The sequence below is a fragment of the Falco naumanni genome, chromosome 5, assembly GCF_017639655.2.
Source record: "Falco naumanni isolate bFalNau1 chromosome 5, bFalNau1.pat, whole genome shotgun sequence".
NCBI classification, from domain to species: Eukaryota; Metazoa; Chordata; class Aves; order Falconiformes; family Falconidae; genus Falco; species Falco naumanni.
Window position 1 is genome coordinate 67,319,461 of NC_054058.1, and position 18,669 is coordinate 67,338,129.

The window sequence follows — 18,669 nt, forward strand, 5'->3', positions numbered from 1 at the left end:
CAGAATCACAGTAGTTTGGAAGGGTTTGGCAGGGTCCTCCAGAGATCATCTAGTCCAACACCCTCTGGAGAGCAGATTCTGAACCCTGCTCCTGCCAGAGGCATTGATTCAATAACCAAAGGTGTTTCTGAGTAACAGTGATATCAATCACAGTTCACTTTTCATTGAGGTTATGTGATGGAAGCATGAGTAGCATTAGTAAAAATGAAGCATAAAACTTAAGTGATCAATTTATTATTAAAAAAATTAAAAATAAGCCCTTAACACTGTAGCCCAAAGATTTTCATAGAAATAAGTCTGACTTTACACATTTTTGTGTCACAAGTTTCTGTCAGGGCTTTCTGTAGATTGTATTTAATAGACATTCCTGTGAAATTTCTTTTCAATTGACACACAAAGTAACAGCCAGAACTGATAGGGAACACATTATACTGTTTAGGAGGAACAGATTAAATTTAGTGCCAATAATTTAAAAACCCTCAACAATTAGCACATGAAAAAAGTGTATACCTGTTGGGAATCAAAACAAATGTCTAAAACCCAAATTAAATAAAACTGCTATTCCATTCATCAAATCTATCAATAGAGTTGTGAGATACGAGAAAGGAGACATTATCAGAGACACTTTGCAGGAGGTTATGTGGCAGAAAACTTGAAAGAGGTCTTTGTGAATTCAAAAGACTGCTGAAGGATAGCGTAAAAGGGAGGAGGATGTTTACTTCCCTTATAAATTTCTCTGAAGCTCTGCCATGAATTTATGTACAGAACAAATTACCTTGCTTTTCATATCTTGACAGTAACATTTTTTTGAGGCTGATATTGCCTAGAGTAGTTTAAAATAGTTTAATTTCCAGAATAACCAGACTCTTCCCTCCAAAACATGCAGCATCCTCTACAAAATGCTGAGACTGCGCTTCCAAGTGAAATGCCACCGGCTGGAAAATTTCTTTTGCAGGAGCCTCATACAGCTTAGGAGCTATTAATGCAATGTAAGAACAGAATCAACTTTCAGACCAGTGAATGGTCACTTTGTGGGTGACCAAATGTTTCTACAGTTCAGATGTGGAAGAAACATAGCATCTATTCCTTCAACCATATTGAAGATGGTCGTGATTGAGAATGATACTCAGAACAAGGCCAATCTAGAGTGGCTTGATAGGCTTATTAACCAGAATGATTTAAGTAGCTACAGAAAATATTTTTATCTGTTGGAAACTGATTCTGAGCTACATGTTATATTGCGGCTCTGTGGAAAGCTTTTTACCCATGGGATCAAGAAATAATGTCACAGTTGTATGCATGCGTAGAACTTGATAACTGGGATTTATTTTAGACGTGGATGGAGGAAGAAAATGCTGATCCAGTTCTGATTCTAAATGACAATGTCTTATACCATAGGAAATAAAGTAGGGTTTCAGTGTGACAATAAACAGAGAACAGCAAATTCTCAGGCTTAGTGAAAGCTGAATAATTTTGAAGACAGAGGAGCAGTGTTCTGTTAAACAGAAAACTGCTATTAGAACCTCACTGAAGAGTTTGTGGAAAATGTTACTTGTACGACACAGTCCCCGGGCATATTCTGGATGCTGGCTGATATTTTCAAAGGCTTATTTACAGCTCTTTTCAACAAAATGAGCTTCTTAAAACTTTCTAGGGGGTGGCAGGTAATTATAATTTTTCTTCATTATTTGTATTCCTTTACCACCTACAGAAGTAACCAAGAGGCATTTAACACATCATTTGAAAACACAGTCCCAAAACTTACCAAACGCAGCCAAAAGGAATTGAGCTGAAATTGAACAGACACCCAAAACTTAGTTCCTTATCAAGAATATGTTATTGAACAGGTTTGCATTCGAAATCAAGATTTCCTTGTTTGTGCTTGTTTCAAGAATCAGAACTCCTCTATGTTTCTACTTTAGTAAAGATTTTCAAAGTCTTTCAAAGCCTTAAGGGATTATTTTAGCTAAATTTAATATGTAAATTTAAAATTACTCTCTCTTCACACTTCTAGAAAGGACTGAAAATGCACATAGAAGAAAGGGGTCACTGGAGACAGATGGAAAAAATATTATTATTTGGAATTTACAGAAGACCCTCCCACATTTCCTTCAGTAGGGTTTCCCTTTACAAGGAGAGGTTATGTTTTGAACATGTTAATGAAATAGCTGTCTGCATAATAAACACATCCTAATGCATCCCTGCAGTCCTGTAGCAGTCTGACACTGATTCCAGTGAGAACAGAATTAAGCTGCAATACATTTTTCACTAAGAAATCCTTCTAAGAGTTTATGTTCCCAAAACCACTGCTGATTTCCCTATCTGGCTGAAAATGAGTGGAAGAGTTGCAGAGAGTTTTGCTGAAGTCACTAGTTTGTGAAAAATTACTCCTATCTTCTTTTTCTTTTTCATGCACTCTGCCTGAATAGATACTCCTGTCAGCCTATTCCCTCTTGATTATCTCTTCAGCCCATTATCCATACCACAGAACTGCAGACTGAACTAACTCATTTCAGACCACATAAGGACCCTTCAGGCTAGCAAAGATCTGCTATTTAAGCTGTTTAACCTATTTTGGTCAAATAATAATAATAATAATAGGGTGATGACATGAAATTTCACTTTATAGATCAGCTGACATAGCTGCAGATGGCCAGAGATATGGGTAAACCCTGGAAGGAAGCCTCCTGTCATACTAGCTAGGGGAAGTCTCCACACCTCTCTTGATGGCTGTAAGATGGAGTATGGGTTGAGTTGGCTTGCTTATTCACTGTGGCAGTCCTTCACCTGGAGCCTGCAGATAACATTCTATTGGAGAGAGACATATAGATAAGGCTGCATGAGACCAGTCCAGCTGCCTAGTAGGTTTTTTTGTAGTACAACACTGATTTCAAATGCATGATGCTTCAGATAAAACAGGAAGACACATTCTCAGCCCCAATGAACTGAATCCATTGTCACAAAGTATTATGATAGCTTGAGTTACATGGATGCTACAAGGGTTGCAACGCTGACTTATCACGCAATGTTGAAATGAGATACACAAGAGGCAGCAAGTAGCATTTCTGGAGTCTTTTTTTTTCTTTTTTCTTTTTTTTTTTTTTTTCCTGCTGTTCTCTAGCGACATTTCTGCCACTTAGAGTGTCCCAAGAGCATCAGTTAAAGCATCTGAAAGCCTTTTACATGAGACTTCACTAGCACAACTACATAAACTTTGTGGCTTTTGTCAGCTCTCTGCAACAGCTACAAACTGTTATTGGTGGTAGGCTCTGGCTGTCCTTTCCTGATCTGTAAGCAAGGAGAGCATGGGATTTAATTAATTTCACTTTAAGTATCTAAAATGTAGGCTTTTTTTGTCTGAGCCTGGTATTAGCTCTTAAAGATGACAGAGAGAAAAGGGCCTGGAAGACTTAGAGAACTATTATAGCATGCCATGGTAGTGCCTATGTCTTTTCATTAACCAGAAAGTGGCTTAGCAGGAGTAGCTCAAAGGAGTCCACATTTGCAGAGGTGCATCCTATCCTTGGACTCCAGATACAGGAGATGCCAATGTTTCACGTACATTCGAACTCTCTGGCATTGCTAAGCAGTCTAGGGGTGATTATTTCAATGAATGGGCTTTACAGAGCCTTTGAGTCTGACCCAGCAGAGCTTCTTTGATGACTTGAAAAGCAGCATTAAACAGAAATATCGACAAGGCCAGAGCAGTTTTCACTGTGCGGTCTCACGGTGACTACCCTTCAATCTTTGTTTTCACTTATAACATGGTCTTCAACGACATGTATTGGTAACACATGTATACATGATACACATGATGTAACAGTCTTTAATATAAATATTCTCACTAATTTTATTGCTTTTCTAGTCTTTTAGATTTATATTCATAGTTGTATATTCACTTCACCACAGCTGAATGATTTGCTTAAGGTCATACAAAAATCTCTGCAGCAAAGCGGAGAGTTCAACCTCCATCTCTCCAATCATAAATAAAATGTCTAAGTGCATGTCAAACCCAGGGAAAAAACCCACAACCTAGTAAGAATACATATGCTGTATTGGATGTCTCTTCAAACTATTTAGTCTTTTGCTTAGAATCTTCAGAATTTCTTTACAAACACAACACTTAAGGGAACCAGAACATTAGCCTTCCTTTGAATTTTATTCCTTAGAAAGCTATAAAAAAAGTAATATCCTGAAAAATGGCAAGCACAGTATAGAAAGGGAGGAACTGTGCCCGGAATCTTATGAGTGGCATGTGTGGGCAGGCTGAACCATTTACACTAACCAGTGTTGGTCAATGTGGATACACTGAACCATTTTAAAAGTAAATGCTTCAATGACTACTTTGTTGTGCTGGAGGGTAGACCAGCCAATAACCACATGATCCCATCCTGTGTTCTTGGCAGTCTGAAACTTGAGTTCCTGCATATAGCGAAGTATAAATATAACTCATTCAATAAAAATTAACCGAAGGCTTTCAAACCTTTTTTTTAATAAAAAGCTTTTGGATGTGGTTCTTTTCAATGGAAATCTTCAAGGCGTGCTCTTTGCTTCAAACAAATCAGTCAATCTCTTCAAGTTGAATAAATAAATGAATAAATAAATAGTGCTTTCCCTACTGCCTGTCCCCACATTTGTGGCGTTTAGAAGATGATAGAAGATGTATCAGAACAAGTTTGCCTGCAAGAATGTGCTTTTCTTTTTTTAAGGCAGAACTGTCCAGATCAATAAAAATCTGCCTGCCTCCCTCATTTAGCACTGCTGCTGGTTAACTGGATACTTCCAAAGCTACAGTCACACAGATCAGACAAGCCTAGTGAGCTAATCCCAATACATCACTCCTTTGTAATTATATTTGAAGAGTAAAATGGTATTAAACCTGAAACATTGCAGACTGCTTGACAGAGGTGTTGAAATCTGAAGCAGACAAAAGTCATTGAAGGGAAAGGGGGGAAATAAAACATAAAGGGAATAGAGATGAAAATTTAGTTTTCATGGGGAACTCGCTTCACTGAAATCTGAATTTATATGGTGAATTACATTAACAACTGATACAGGCTCACACTAGGTTTAGTGGCAAGATTAAATCCATATGTTGTGACCACTCTACCATACAAGCAATGTCGGTCTGTCTGTGTTGGGCCTTTCCAAGCAAAGGCTCCCCATTCGGCTAATTATATCCACGCAAGAAAGGCTGCCTCCGCTAACATCACCTAATCTCTTGGGAGGCCTGCTATGACCTTCTTTTTGTTTTCCTGACAGAAGCAATAACTTCATTGAGTTTCATTTCCAACCTCTGTGATACCTTGACTTTTGGAATCAATTCCTTCCTTCCTGTTCTTCATGTCAAAAATTTCTAAAAGTGGCTCTAAAGTTTTGGTGCAATTTTCACTGTGATGTCTAATTTTCACCACTTTCTGAAAACATAACTCGTATTATTAATGCTACCGAAATCTCTGGAAAGATTAGACCTAGTAACACAAGTAATAGCATAAACTATTACGTAAAGCTGAAGTGGTCTAGCTGATGGATGACAAGAATCACATCCAGTTCACAAGATGTATTTGTTAGCCTGATGGACTTCTCAGAGAAGGTGAGTTACAGCAGGTGTTCCACCAAAAAGTCAGCATGGTCCAGTAACAGGAGATTTCTGCAGAAACGCCATCTGGTCTTAGGATGCTGATGCTGATGATGCAGAGAAGAGTAGACCACCAAAACCCACAGCTGCTACTGCCCCCGTATCTTGCAAGCTCTGATCCCTAACATAGAGCCCTGCAGTTGCCAGACACCTAAGTAAGGTTTTCTGAATGGCTGGGCAACCCGTGTTACTGAGATGGTTGAGAAAAGGACAGGACAGAGAAAGCGTGGGAGACCAAGCCACTTGGTCTTCAAAGGAAGACTGAAAGAAAAATAAGCAGAAACCTCCAATAACTTGATTAAGGTGGGGACATTTTAATGCTGAATACCTGGACCCTTCTGGCCATTATGAGAAAGGGAAGGCTGAGCAGGAAGCAAGATGCAATGAGATTAAAGTACAGACTGATTGCCCTGAAGGTATTTTGTTGCACACATATGCTCTCTTGACCCCTACTGAAAACAGCCATGGTCACTTCTGCTAAAATCTTCAAAGGTTTCAGAAGCATAAATATGCTGAAGGGGCTGAGCTTTACTGTGTAAACACTAACTATTCAGGTCATTGAAGCATATGAAATATTCAGAGCAACAAATATGTGATGGGACTTCTCCATTTTGTTCATGATTGAAATTCAGATATTATCAGCATGTTTAAATCTATCTTCTGCATAGAAAAAACTCCATCCACTTCCCCCCTTGCAGTCTGCCTCCTGTATGCCCTCCATGAATCTGCAGTGATTCCTGCTTGCCTCTGGCTCCGCTGGTGGAGAGGACACTCACCCTGGAAGGCACCAGTACCACACCCAGCACTGTTTCAGGCCTTACTCACAGAAAGCAATTTATTGCTCTAACAAAACAGTGCAACTGTTTTCCAGAAAGTTTTTCTCTTGTTTTTCATAGCCCACAGAAAAAAGCCAGCTTTAGCTGCACGCATGAGTCACACACCAGGCAGGTAGACAGTAACGCTTTCCTGGGTGACTGGTGGTGGTGTATTTTACCTACTGCTTCCCCTACCCTGTGACTCCAGCTTGGGCCAAGCTGAGCTAGGAGCAACACGTTCCCTGTATCACCTTGTCCTGTTCCAAACAGGATGTAGAGTCACTGCCTCTCACCCCATCACTATGGCTCTGCAGACAGGAGCTGAGTATTTTCATCAGGATGTTGCTACAGGTCATCCTGCCTCTTCAGCCAGCCTTGCAATAGCACAAATCTTTTCTTGCAGTAATAAGGTTAAATATTATCTGGACAGAAACAACTTACCAGGGAGTATCAGTGTAGGGTGCGAGTGCACCTTCATCCAACAGTATAGCCACATGGCCAGCTGTGCTGTATGGAAGGAGAATACTGTTTTCAGGAAGGGTTATATGATAACCCTGACCTGTCACTACAGCTCTGCAGCAAACAGGGCTTTTTTACAGCTCCCAAACATCTACTTTGTAGGCAAATAACATGGGGGGTTATGTCGGGGGTTTTGTTTGTTTGTTTTTGTTGTTGTTTTTGTTTGGGGTTTTTGCCTATTCCTACAGCTGGCTTTGATGGTAAATATTGATAAATGAAAGATTACTTCAGGGTCTTTTGCTTGATATGGATCAGACAGTATTTCCGCAAGGAACATTCCTGTTAGGGAAAAGAGGCTTTTTACAAGAGCAGAAGCTCATGATTCCAGACGAGTAGCAACTTTATTTCAGTGTAAATAAGATTGTCCTCATGCTGAGAATTTCTCATAAAGTTATTTTGAATAACAATAATAATAATAATAATAAAAACATTATCTTTTCCATATAACAGAACAAAATGAAACTTCCAAAGCAAATAGGAAAAAACCCCAACCCACTTCTTCAAATAGGAACAAAAAATATTTTCTAATAAAAATAAGGCCTCAAGCTACAGCAGAGTACCTCTCAGATACCTCTCCAAAATCCTAGCATTTGCATTATTCTTCCTAAGTTATGGTGGAACAAATCCAACTAATAAAGTCAAAACATATTATACAAATATTTATTTATTTAGAAGACATAATATGAAAAAGCCAAGTAAAGGAAGAAGTGAGGTACCATATTTAAAGCTCCAGTAAGCTAATGGAAACCAGGAAGAAAATTTCTTCATAGCCAGATTATTAAATATTATTCACTGCAGAGATTTTTTCATAGTAGCGATAAAAGCAGCTAGCAGCAGTCATGGTCAGTGACAGTAACACAGACACCTTGGCTGTTCCAACACTGTTAATACTTATATGTACTGTGTGCACACTTAAGAGTCCTTCTCAGGAATGTGGATCCCAAATGCAGTACAAATGCAAAAACATCACAGAACTGTGTTCCTAAGCATCTTTCTTCTTTGTAGACCAGAAAACTCAGCTCAGGACTCTTTGGATGTACCAGAACCCACTAATGATGTCTGGTGTGATCATTGCAACATGTTTCACAGGAACTAAGACTACCACGAGGATACACACACAACTTGTACAAAGATAAAGGGCAGAAATAATCCTATGGAGCAATGAGTTAAAAATCCATTGTTGTATCTTACCTAACATCAGTGTGACTTAATATTTGGCAGGAAATAGACTGGAATTATAAATGCCCTATCTACTTTATCACAAAAATGTTGAATACTGCTGAATTATTTGTAGTCTCACATGCTTTACTTACTTTTGGATTTCCACAAATGGCATTACCAGGTCAGCCAAGATCTTCCAGCTAAAGAAGTGACATCATTCCTGGAAGTTAACATTTTGCGAGAATCACATCAAAACATAATACCTTATTTTATTCCTTATCTTTCACTCTATAGAACCACAAATTGCTTTGCAAGTTATGTATTTCTCCATGTGTATAAGGAGAGTGAATGTGATATCTTCCCTCTGCCATCAGAATTACATACCATGTTTAGGAAAGGGAATTAAGAATAATGTAAACCAATGAAATTATAGGCTAGTTTTGCATAGGAAGAATGTGATCACTCAAAGAGAATTTAGCTAGGTCATCAAGGAAAAGGGTCTGCAAGCATTTCCCATGAGTTCTTTTCTGATATTTCAGTCAAGATCTATTTTTTCTGAAAGATGACATGTGAGAAGGACAGTGTTTTCTTAGCATCTACTGCAAAAAAATATTACAGTGTTACCTACTGAATCTCTAATTTCCTTCCTGCATATTTGGATCTTAGAAATCTCTTCTCCAAATATTAGACTTAGACTATGAAAACTGCCATGATGGCAACTGAAATTAATGTGTCTGCAAAGTTTGTCTCTTTGTCAGTCCAGAGTTTCTGAAGTTCTTCTGGATACATTTATTTTTTACAATTGCACAGTGTTTTCAAACAAGGCTTTACAGTACACAGAAGAATGTTTTCTAAGCAGGGGTATACTTGGACAATATATTAAAAAATAATAATCTCCTTTTGCATTGCTGGATGTAAAATTCAACATCTGAAGCAGAAATGTGGCTTTTGTGGTCATGTCAAGGCTGTCACTGTGGGTTTAATGGGTAGTCTCAAATGTTTTCTTGTTAAGCTTCTCTTGAAAAACACACCTGGTAACAGTAGGTAAGTGCACTGATAAGCTTAATAGCTTACAGTATTTCACCTTAGCCTGAGGCAGAACTATTAAACATATTTTTTTTTTTTTTTTAAGTCTTTAACAAACCTGTGCAAGAATCCCCTTACTGTATCCAAATAAACCTGAACTACCAGTCCTTCCAGCTTTCTGGACAGAAGGATATTAAAAATGATTGACTAATGTCTTCCAGGTGTCCCGCTCCTTGCTAAAGCAGTGTGTAATGGAGTAGGTGTCAGTAGTCCCCAAGAGTGATGGGGGACGAGTGCACTTGGATCAGGCTCCTGGGAACTCCAGGAACAGCTGCTGCAATACTGGAGAGGTATTGGGAAACAAGGAGCGCCTGAGGTGGTATAGCAAGGTCCTGCAGGCACATTTTGAGGACCTATGTGCTGCTGTCAGAAAGGAGTTACACTCTTAGTCTACCAGAAGGGATGAAGGCAATGAAGTCAGGGCTGCAGCTGCTGCCAGTTTTCTCTCCCCTTTTGCCAAGACCTCACAAGAGCCAGGTTCACTCAGCAACATGCTCTTACTGTCATCAGCCCTTTCCCCAGGCTCCGTGGAGACAGGAGGCAGATAGCAGAGCTAGAAGATACATTCATGGCAGTAAGGAAAAGGGGCCAAGGACTGTTCTCTGGCTCTGTGAGCCAGTGGTACAGCTCAGATTTGCCTGTGCACCTTCGTGGCCATGGATGAGTTCCCTTCAGCCAAAACCAGTGCAGCAACTTTTTCCATACTGCTTATTGTAAATAGTCCCTGGTGCAAGCTATACCTTAAATTGTGTCTGGACATTGTGTTGGAGCGTGCCCCTTGGCATGGCAACAATTAAGTGCTCAAATGCCAATTCTCTTGTCCCTTGTTCTCTTGCCTCCTCATTGAAGTGATTCCCACCAGTTAGGAAAGCCTTTTGCAACTAGATCTCTTTCGGCACGGGCACTGAACCAGCACTGCACAGATTTTCAGGTTGCTTTAGATTTCAGTGAGGATTTGCTCCAAAACAACTGCCATGCTCTGCTCTGCTGATAGCAACACCAACATCATACGGCTTCTGGCACCAGTCAATTTAAGAATTTCCAACTCAAGTAAATCTTACATAGCTAATTAAAACACCATCCCCTAGGCTTAATTAAATCCCCTGCATAAAATTACTTCACATAAGGCTTTCTAACTGTCAGATTAACCTTGCCTGATATAATTAAGGTGGAAAATGAAATTGTAATCAAACCAAAAGTACTTTTATGTACTTTATAAACAGTACCTGGACACTAGAAGAATTTGTAGTGGCAGGTAGCAGGATTCAGGGTTGACTAACTCATTACTTTAAGACATTTTAATAATTTTTCATTTTTTCAATTATTAATGCAAAATGAAATGTTTTCTGCTTTAAATCTTCTTTAAGTCTTACTTAATATTTCTGTAGTATGCTAAGTACATGACAGTGTTGGAGTAAAACTCTCCTTGAGTTAAATGAGCCTGTTATCACAATTTGCAATGCAGAATTAAAGTCACTGGGCCAGACGCTCTGGTGTGTTAGTGTCAACATGCACTACACAACCTAATTGGTTCAGAGACTTTATGGCTCTGTTGGCACAATGCTGGTGTCTTAATGTTGACATATTTGTACCCTGTGAGGTGGGAAGTACTACTATCCCTATTCTGCTTACAGAATTAGGCACCAAGAAACTAATACTTCATCCTTCAGAGTTTTAGCCATTTACTTCTGCCTGGACTTATAAAAGTGATGCTTTTAAATATTTTTATGCATCAATGCTAAATGATTTATGGGGTCTCTTATAAAAGCTGTGACTGGGTGTATTATCTTGAATGCTAAGCCACTGCCCTACCCACCCTTCTTAGTCCAGAAACACTGCAGGGTGCTTTTAAGTAGAGAAAACAAGAGACTTCGTCTTGGAAGTGGGCTCTGCTGCTCTTCATCAGCTGACACAGACATTGTTAATCTTCCCAGTTTCAGCAGTCCTGGATGAGAAAGCCTAAATCTGAAGAGGGGATGGTAAGGCAGAGCAGGCAAGTGTGGCTTGTAAATTTACAAATATGAATGACCACTCCACAACTTTAACTTACTGAGCTGCTTTTGTAACTGCTTTTTTTCTTTTTTCCTACTTTCCTTTGCATAATTTTGCAATGTGGCTTACTGCCTGCTCAGCTGGCTATAAATCCCTGATATAAAATATGTTTATCTTTTTAAGGAGCATGGAAATATAATGATATGGACATGCAGCCTTGTGTGCTCACTAAGGTGAATGGAATGTAACTGCCTCAACCCTGGGGTCAATCTGTACGTGAGACGCACAGGAACCTCACGGGCCAGTGAAAAGCACAAAATTTGATGTTGCACCATTCCTCCCCCACTCTTTAAAGGAGAGTTGAGACTCCCTTAGTGTCTGGTGGGGTTTGCGTTATTTTCTGTTTCATCAGCATTCACATAGGTAAGTATTTCAGCTTTTGTTATAAACTTTAATGAACCGTGTTCCTACTCTTGGTGATAATGGCTGCCTTTCCAGGCTTAATGATAGGGAAGCCCTAGTAAGTTACCAAGCCTATCTCCTAAAACTGTTCCCCAGAGTACCTTATAATTTAAGAGTCCCAAGTAATATTTTCTACACCTACCCTTGGGAGACTCTACTGATCATTCATTTGCTCTTGGGAGTTTTCCTGGATATTCATCCCAGATCTTTGTGTCTTTAAATTAATCCAATTACTTGTTTAAATCAACCAGAACTCTTATTGTGGAGCTGACAATCAGGAGAGGAGAAGAAAGAAAATGGGAAGAAAATGTCTAGCAGGAGAATGAATACTGTGTACAGACACTTGTTTGCCATTCCTGCATCCAAGTGTGACTACAGCCCTCATTTCTAAAGCATCTATCACCAATTTCCAGTTCAAGCCCTTTTTTTCTGGAAAAAGAATGTTTGCATTTATCATAATCACTGGCTTTCATCTAGGCAAATAATGTAAAGCATCTGTATGCCACCATGAGGGACAGACACGTATACTTTGGTGATGCCTCTAGATGAAGAAAAGAGAGGCTCAATGGCCGGGTTTCTGTTTGCAGCTTTTCACAGAGGCACTATATACAGGGGCTTGGCTGCAGAACAAGCCCTGTGCTCTGGCAGCTTCAGCTGGAAAATGGTGTAAGAAACAGTCTACAGTGAGCTCTGTCTCAACACAAGATGGAGTCTAAAAGATTGTCTGAATGATCTCAAAAAGTACAGAAAGATTCTAGTCTTACACCAACAAAGTTGATTTCTTTGCTGAGTCTTGTTAGAGAAGGACGCAACCAACTAGCCTGAGCTCCCGTGTTTACGCCTGTCCTTTCTGCGTTGCCTGTGCGTTTTAAAAGTGTAATTGCTAATCCAGCTTTTGGGGGCTTCATTATCACAAAGTAAGAGCCACATAAATGATAAAATTTAGAATTTATATTTCATATGTGTTTCTGATTTTTTTTTCTGGTACCATATACTCATTCAGATCAACATGTAATATACCCTGCTAGAGGTGTAAAGGAGAAACTATTTAACTCGGCAAAGAAAATATCACACTTATATGGTGCCATAAAAAAAACAAGGGAATAATTTGACGGAATTGAGTAAAATTGGTCAGAATATTTGTTTTTGATAGGAGGAGGTTGTTTGAAAAATATCAGTTCATTGCAGTGGATTTTTTTCCCCTCTAAATTGCTTCATATTTTAACTTTTCCAAAGATAAAGTCTCCAGGAAACTGTTCTGAGCCAAGTTCACTTGGATTTTTGATGATGGATCTGCCATGGCCTTGGGAAGTTGGTGTGTCTTTTTCTACTCAACTCTTTATTTCTCTTCCCACTCCTCTTTTCCATTAATTAGTGTAACTGACATACAAAAGGTAGTGGGAAACCATCCCAATCATCTTTATAACAACTTTGGAGAAAAAAACAGTGGTATTATCCACCAGTGACCTAGTGGTATTATCCAGCGGCTTCTTCGGCAACTCTTGCTGATATTTTTTTATAAAGGGATAGCTTATGCCATTCATGATGAAGATTTATTTTTCTTACAGAATTTTGGTATGTTCCAACAGATCTAGCGTTAATTTTTAGAGGGATAATTCTCAATATTTCTGCTTCGTATATAAATATCTGGTCTTGTTTTAAGTCACGTCATATTTTGGCATCAACAATATTTTGTAACGAAGAAATCACACATGCCCTGTCATTTGCACTAATAGTGCTCATTCTTTTGTAATTTTATGAAAGGAACACAGCAAAGGGATAAAGATATTTTGAGAAAGCTTGGAAATGGAGAATCCTGACCTTGCATCCCTAACTCAAGATGTCAGACTGGTTCAGTTACCTACCCAAGCTTTCTGATTCTTACCTCAATCAAAGCCAAATGCTAGAAGTTTTGAAGTTCACCATTTCCTGCTGTGACTCTAAAATCTGTTAGAACATCTTATGTCCTTTTTAGTGCAAACAGCCAGAGTCTTCTGAGCTATCAAGCTGAGATACCATATAAAGAAAGGTTTTGCAAGCAGAAAAATCTCTGTATCTGAAATAAAGGGTGAGATAAATCAACATGACAGCTATGTGGAGTGACAGGAATCCAAAGACCTTTTTGAGTCCTGAAGTCTATTTCCCATGTATCCTTTTCTGCCTGATATGACATTAAGTTGCAGTGTATAGATAATTTGGAAAAGTGATCCAACATCTGTGATGTGCAACACGTAGTTCCGGCAGTGACAGCTGCAGCAAGAAATACCTGACTTGTACCAAATGGGGGTCACTAAAGATGTAAATCAGTCTCAGGAAACAGGAAAGAATGGTCACGAAAGGGAACATTAACTGCATCAAAAGCACTCTTGAATGACTTCTTATTCAAAAAAATCCTTCACCCTTTTCTAAACTTACAGGTTATATTACATCTTAACTGAAAAACGTTGTTGACCTTGTCACAAGCACTTGCACAAATTTTAGTCAACCCATTTTAATGAACACTGGAGATATATAATAAACATTATATATGGACTATATCTTACACATGAATGAAACTGTAGCTGCGCATGGGTATGGGTATAGCTATACACTTTATACTTGCATGATACGTACTGGTACACTTGTGATGAACATCTACGAAGATGTTATCGCTAGGTACACACCCTGCTCTTCTGGTAATGCGTCATGGTTTGGATTTCTCCATTTCTAGATGGTGTGCAAGAAAAGCAAGGTGATGGCTGCCAGGGAGTGTGACCATACTTCCACATGACTCACTCAGACTACATCTAAGACCTTTTTTGACATTTCTGCCTGTTTGTTTTGATCTCATTTATTCTTACCTTATTTTTAATAGGCAAGAAGAGCAGGGTTGTCTCTCCAAGATAAACAGGATCTGAACTAAACAAGTATTAGTGTATTAATACTGGTTTGTTTTGCACTGTAGTTTCAGGAGAAAGCTGGGTTTCATTATGTGCTTTGACTCAGTAGTGCAAACTTGTTTCTCTCATGATTTTAATATGCAATTGCCTAGAGACAATCTTGAAAAAAGAATTTTCCAGCTAGATCAATCTGGGTGGAAAAAAACAAAAAAACAGCAACAAAAAACCCAACCACATGAAGAAAAGCTCTTCAGTGGTTCTGGACAGATGAGAACAGGTGAAATGTTAGCAGACAAAAAATTATTGCTGTGATTAAGACAATCCTGTGATTGCTGCTTACAGTGACTTGGCAGACAGTACCAGGTAAATGTGATTGTTTTCCTTCTGGGCTAGATAAAGGATATGTGTCTGCCAATGGTCAGAAACAGGTCACATTCACCATGGACCAGTCACTTAGACTACTCAGTGCACAGCACGTGTGGCATAGCTGCCTGATGCTCTGAAACAACATCTGGTTGAACCAGAAGATAGATAACTTCAGGACACATTGTGCTATCCAGACACTTCCCATATTTCTCCATGATAAAGCACAATAAAGCACAGCACCACCACAGCGAACGGGACATACTCATGCTTTGCACATATTCAAACACAGGCACTTAGTAGGAAATGTTATTACTTACAGGCTGAGATGAGCAAGGAAAAAGAACCCTACAGACCTACAAAGAATAACCAGCTGGACAACAAGTCTGCCTCCAGTAATGCTGGATCCTCATCTGGACTGTGGTTAAGTATTGTCTCTCCATAATAACAAGTTCTTGAGCTCAGGGCAGTATCTCCAGGCAGGAAGACCCTGTTCACCTAAGAATTTGAGATTGCTTCTGATGTTGCGTAATTTTTATTCCAGAAGCCATTTCTGTAGGACTTTATGGGAACTTGAACTGCACTTTCACTGCATCGCCCTACTTGTCATCAGTTCCTATGTGCATCACAACCCTAATTCTCACCAGCAATGAATTTAGTTTGAGCAAGTTCCCCCCTGGCAACGTGGCCTTCGAGGCTGCATCAGTCAGCTCCTGTTTGTGCTTCATCAACAGGGCTCCTGATTGTTCTAGATATTTGCTGACTACAGATTCTCCATCATCATAAGAGATAAGATTTGCATTTCTGTCTGGTTACCATCCCAAGACAGACATAAGTAAATATTTAGAGACTGTCTGAAATAACCAGAGGTTTTCTTAAAGTACATTGTATTCCTGGTAAGCGTGAACAGAGAATTCAATGCCTGCTGTTGTGCTGCTTGGCACTGTAGGGCAGTGAGGGATCCATCTCCTGCAGCAGATCAGAGGATGACCAGACCATTTGGGGATCCCCAGAAAATTCTACTATGTCACAAAATTGTATTACGAGCAAGGAGCAGAAAGAAACAGCAGAATGACAAAGACAAAACCATTCTCATTTTAGTTCGCATGCAATACTCACTTGATTGGTGCAAGGTATCTGCAACATGTTGGTGTTCCATATTATTGACAGCCAAGAGAGGTACAGAGAGATATAAGAAGTGATTTGCAAAGCTTTAAACAAGGAGTATGTATCTTGCACTCTCTGTCAAAAAATTTTAGTTAATACTTGCCCACTATTTATCCCTTAAGTGATTTACTTACAGTAACAAAGGAAATCTAATTCTATCCTGTCTAAAACTGATTGAGAAGAAAAACGGGGAAGAACAAATATCGATTATTGCTCTTCTCAAAAAAAAAAAAAAAAAGTATTTTCAGGATATACTATACTAAGGATAGCTGCTTAAGGGACTTATGCACATCCAGTAAGGTGAAGCATGAAAGATGATCTTTTTGAGTTACTTTTTGTTATTGAAAACCTGGTCACAAATTGCCCTTTATCCTACATGTGCTTCTAATCACTATCATTTAGGACAAAGATCTCAAAGTCTTTGGTGAACAGGTAGATCCAAGTTTGCTGCTGTTTCTTCTTTCTCAGTAAACAGATAAATGCAGCTTGTGAGCAACCACCTAAGCCAGAATTTTAAATACAGAATTTATGAAGGGAAATGGTCTATCATTCTTCTGTCTTATGTCTTCAGAGCATAGATTTCATTTCATATGAAGCTGTAGCTGAACTGTAAAAAACATTGTTCATATGAAAAACTTTAGATTAATTACAAAATATTAGTCACACAATGGCACATTTTCTATGTTAACATTTTTCTAGCACTGCAGGAGTCAATCAGAATCAAGAAAAGAGGCTGGATGGGTGGAAGGAAAATGAGATTTTAATGAATAATAAAAGAGAAAGTTAAGCTGCACATATTTAGGAACTAATACCTTTTTCTTGCATTAATGGATGAATTAATAGATCAAAGGTTTGTAATTGTCAAAAGAAAGAGGTGAACATGTGCATCATTAAATGCTGTATTTTATTTCTACACAGATTGTCAGACTAGAAGGATTTATTGAATATTATGTCCTTTTTCCAAATACTGACCATAGGATATTTTTTTATAAACCAGAATATTACTTCTGTGGACAGAAGAAAAAAAAAACAAACCACAACAAAACAAAACAGTAGCAAAACAAACCACCAAACTCCTATTTTTTTCCTTTCCTTAATCCTTCAAAGCACTAAAGAAAACATTACAGTAGTTAATTTTCATGTTAGTACTCTCCCTAAGTAGATATTTGTTTGCTAGGTCACAGTCTGCTGGACTGTGGGCTACAGGCTGGCATCTCTGGGACATTGGAAAGGCATAGCCATAGCCATAGCCATGACTTCTACGTAATTCAGCTGCTTAGAAGCAAATGTTCATTTTTGGTGCTTTGCCAAATTCAAGGAAAACCTTTCTGTATGTATATTTATTCATATTAAGCAGTAATAAAGGGCAAGAGAGTAAGACTTCTTCCTGAAAGAGAACTCATGGTAACTGGATTTGCCCTTCTGACATCCCTGGAAGATTCCACTAGAATTCCCAGAATTCTTAACATGGATCTTAAGATGGATGGCCACTGGATTTGTTTCTTACACCCAGTTTATTAATGGCACATAATTTCTCAAATAACTAATTTTGATAATACCAGGAATATTATAATTTCTGAAAACAAAGAAAGCCTTTATGCTACCCTTACCTCCATTTCTTCAGCATGTTGGAGGATTCTTGGAACTATGTCAGTGTTCTTCATAATCCCTAAAATCTTTTGTCTATGTCTCCTCAAAGCTCTGGATTCAAGTGATATCAGCCAATTTAATATGAGTTTTCTTGGGTAGTTGCCCAGTGACGTCACTAGTTATGAACTGATAAGCCTCACTCCTCATCGGTGTTTTCTGTGTCTCTGCAAGGCTATCGCATGATTTCAAGCAATAACATCAACACATCGCACACTGCATTGAATTTTGCATTCACTGAACTTCAGCCATAAGAATATTAAAAGCAGTATCACCTCCCTAGTTCTGCTCCGAACCTTTGCTTCAGTCACGTCTTCCTGTCTGATGTTTCTCTGGGATCCAAATTACAGTTAAATAGCATGTGACTTCTTCACATCCAAATGTCTTGGACACCTTTCTCTGGCAGAGCTGCACCAATTCTAGCCTGCTTTGATCTTTCATTGATTTTGTTTTCCTTACTAGTTTTTACAATGTGGGTGAGCGACACTAAATGTTCTGTGGAAGCCTTAGCAGAAAAGGCAAAAGGGTCCCTCAGAAAGCCACAATCTGATCTGGATGTTGGTCATACGAGTCAAGCATGTTCATCTTCCTGAGACACATGCCTGATGCTGAGTACTCTTGAGTCCAATTAAAAAGCTTCTTTTCCTTGATGATAAAGACAGAAGGTAGGATGCTGCCTTCCCTTGTTGGCGGAGTACAGAGAGGCTTTCCCAGTCAGTAGTTCCTTGGAACAACTGTCATTATTGGTGAGTACTGGGGCTGGAGGCTGAATGACTGTGAGCAGCAGAGTTTTTTGTATAGCCCTGAAAGCAGGAGCTACAGCAGCCCAAGCTCTGGTTTCCAGTCTGAGTCCATGAATCAGCCACAGCGTTGTAACACTGACATCAGAAAGTGAAAAGTGCTCTTCTGGTTTACTAGCTGACTTTTATGAGCAAAGCTT